Below are 3,702 nucleotides of genomic sequence, written 5' to 3'. Positions count from 1 at the left end.
AATCTCTGACGGCAAACGTTGGTAGAAATCTTCTATTTCCTCTTCTTTGGTTCTGGTTGTTGGTGCATATATTTGAATGATGGTGGTATTCACTGGACTTTCTTGTATGCGTATGTGTATTATCCTGTCACTCACAGCATTACATTTCAAGTCAGATCTAGAAATGACTTTTTTAACTGTGGAATCAACCTCATTTTTCCTCACCTTTTTGTCTTCAGCATAATAGATCATATGATCCTCTGACTGAAAATGTCTCATGCCAACCCATCTCATTTAGCCAATACCTAGTATATCAGTATTTATGTGTACCATTTCCTTCTTAACAATATCCAGTTTTCCTACATTCATGGTTCATACATTCCATGTTCAATCACTAGTGTCTACTTACCACTGTTCCTCTTCCTATTTGTATATAGCAATAGTTTAATCCTCTCCTTGCTTATCTAGATGACTTTCATTTCCTTCTCTTGTATTGTCCTAGCAAGGACTTCCAATGCAATATTGAATAAAAGTGGTGACAGTAAGCATGCTTGTCTGGTCACTGTTCACAAGGAAAATGCTTTTAGTTTTTCCCCATTGAGAATGGTATTTGCTCTTGGTTTTGCATATATGCTTTCCACTGTGCTTAGGAAATTCCTTTTTATTCCAATTTTGCTGAGTGTCTTTATCAGGAAGGGGTGTTGGATTTTGTCAAATGTCTTTTCTGCATCAATTGCTAAGATCATATGATTCTCATTATTTGATTTGTTAATATAGTGAATTACATTGTTTTATGTTGAACATCCTTGCATACCTGTTATGAATCCCACTTGGGCATGATGACTTATTTTTTTTATGCTTTTGGATTCTATTGGCTAGGCTTTTGTTAAGGATGCTTGGATCTATATTCATGATAGATATTGGTCTGTAGTTTTTTTTTCTTGGAAATATCTTTGCCTGATTTTTCTTTTAGGGTGATGATTCCTTTATAGAAGGACTCTGGGAGTGTTTCTGCTTTTGTCCTGTTTTTTTGAAATAATTTAAGTAGAATTGGTAATAGATCTTACCTTAATGTTTGGTAGAATTCAACTCTGAAACCATGTGGTCCAGGACTTTTCTTATGAGGAAGTCTTTTTATGTCCTGTTCAATTTCTTCTTTTGTGATGAGTCTGTTCAAGTGTTCTATATCTGTCCTTTCCAGTCTAGATAGGGCATGAGTGGCAAGGAATTTGTCCATTTTTTTCTAGGTTTTGTAAATTTATCAGAGTATAGCTTTTCATTGTATTCCGATATTATCGATTTAATTTCATCTGGTCCTGTTGTGATGTCACTGCTATAATTTCTTAATCAATTTATCTGTGTCTTCTATATTTTTTTTCTTTTATCAAGGTTGCCGATGGTTTGTCAATTTTATTGACTCTAAAAAAAAAACAGCTCCTGGACATATTCATGGTTTCAATTGTTTTTCTGTTTCCAATCTCATTGATTTCTGCTCTTGTCCTTATAATTTCCTTTGTTCTAGAGGCTATAGGATTAGACTGTTGTTCTTTTTCTATTTGATGTAAGTGTGGAGTTAGATAGTTGATTTTGATACTTTCTTCCTTTTTGTGTCTGTGTATATTGCCATGAACTGCTCCCTGTGGACTACCTTAGCTGTATCCCAGAGGTTTCAGTACACTGTATTTTCATTTTAATTTATTTCAAAGATTTTTTTTTTATTTCATTCTTTACTTCTTTTGTTACAGAGAGAGATCAGCTGGCCCAGTGGACAGAAAACGATGCTACCAAGCCAAAGGTGGGTGACTTTTAATTCTCGGCCCTCGAGCCAGTCGTCCATTGTTTTTGTTCAGACATTCCTCTAAGTAGTATAGCCCTGGTGTACAAGTTGCCGTACTGTGGTCACTTGTGGTTGCTGTTAGCCTGAATACTGTGACACTGATGTGTCAAGTGTGTTAATGGTTGGCTACCCAATGCGGACAGAGAGTGGAGTGGAGCTTCCCGATTAAAACAACCTGGAAGGAGGAGTGGCATCCACTTCCATAATAGCATGCCTCCGGAAACCCTATGAACCTGGGGACAGGATGAAAGGCACCCAAGTGTCGAGGACTCTCCTTCATAGGGTTGCTCTGAGTCGCCTGCAACTCGACAGCACTTAACAACAACAACTTCTTTTGTAACCCAACTGTGTTCTAGCAGAGTTTCCACATGGGTGGTTTTGTAAGCTTTACCCTCCTGTGATTAAGATCTAGTTTTTTGACATTGTGGCCTGAGAAGATACTTTGTTTTATTTCAATGATTTTTAATTTGTTGAAGCTCTTTTGTGACCTACAATGTGATAAATTCTAGAAAATATATCATGTTCATTTGAGAAGAAAGTGAATTGAGCTTTAGTTGAGTGCAGTACCCTCAATACATCCACAAGGTTGAGTTGGCAATGTTGAGTTTCAATCTTCTGCACTTTTGTTGAGTTTCTTTTGAGTTGACTTATCCTTTGGTGACAGTGATGTGTTGAAATCTGCTATTATTATTGTACTGTCTTCTTCTTTCTTCAATTCAGTTAACCATTGCTTTATGTATTCTCCTGGTCTATCATTTGGTTCATAAGTGGAGACCAAGATTGTCTTCTTGATCTATTTTACCTTTAATCAGTATGTAATGCCCTTCCTTATCTTATATGGTGGATTTCATTCTGAAATCTTTTTATCAGAGATTAGTATTGTCACTCCTGCTTTTTTGAGATTGCCATTTGCTTGGTATAATGTTTTTCCAATCTTTTATTTTGAATCTGTCTTTGTTTTCTTTTTTAGACGTGTCTCTGGTAGGCAATATATTAATGAACCTTGGTATTTTTTTTATCCATTCTGCTGTTCTTTTCCCATTAATTTGTGAATTTAGTCCATTCACATTAAGAGTGATTATTGTCAGGCCAGGTTCTACCATTGCCATTTTGCTATGTTTCTTTTTCTGTTGTTTCTGGTTACTATAGCCATCCAATTTCCTGTGGTATCTCCATGTGAAAAACTTCAATTAAAATTTCTTTTAGTTTTGATCTTGTTATCACAAATTTTCTAAGCTATTTATTTTCTGCAAAGGATCTAATTTCTTCTTCATATTTGATGGAGAGCTTTGCTGGGTAGAGAATCCTTGGCTGGCCATTGCTTTCTTTCAACTTTTTGTATATGCCATCCAATTGTCTTCTAGCTCGCATGGTTTCTGCTGAGAAATCAGAACTTAATCTAAGGGTTTCTCCTTTTCTTTTACTGCTTTTAGAATTCTATCTTTATCTTTAAAATTAGAGAATTTGACTATGATCTGTCTTGATATTTTTCTTTTGGGGTATAGTCTATTGATGTTCACTGTGCTTCTTGAACATGGATTCTTTTACATATCTGGGAAGTTTTCTTCTAGTACTTCTTCCAAAATTTTTTTTCAGTAATTTCTCTATTCTTTTCATAATCAGGAATTCCAATCTTATGTATGCTGTTCCTTTTGATGTCATCCTACATTATCTAATGTTTTCTTCATTTTCTTTATATCTCATCTTTGATTTTTCTTCTAGTATGTTTTCAGTGGCTGGAAGAGATTTTTCTTCTAGTATGTTTTCACTTACTGGAAGAGGTCGATATTTGTTCCTATCCCAAAGAAAGGTGACCCAACAGAATGTAGAAACTACAGAACAATCACACTGATTTCACATTCAAGCAAGATTTTACTGAAGATTAT

This window comes from Elephantulus edwardii, unplaced genomic scaffold (genome assembly GCF_000299155.1).
Source record: "Elephantulus edwardii isolate Elephantulus edwardi_28Jun2011 unplaced genomic scaffold, EleEdw1.0 scaffold00016, whole genome shotgun sequence".
Taxonomy (NCBI): Eukaryota; Metazoa; Chordata; class Mammalia; order Macroscelidea; family Macroscelididae; genus Elephantulus; species Elephantulus edwardii.
The sequence above is the reverse complement of the archived record's forward strand: the minus strand, read 5'-3'. Positions refer to the sequence as shown.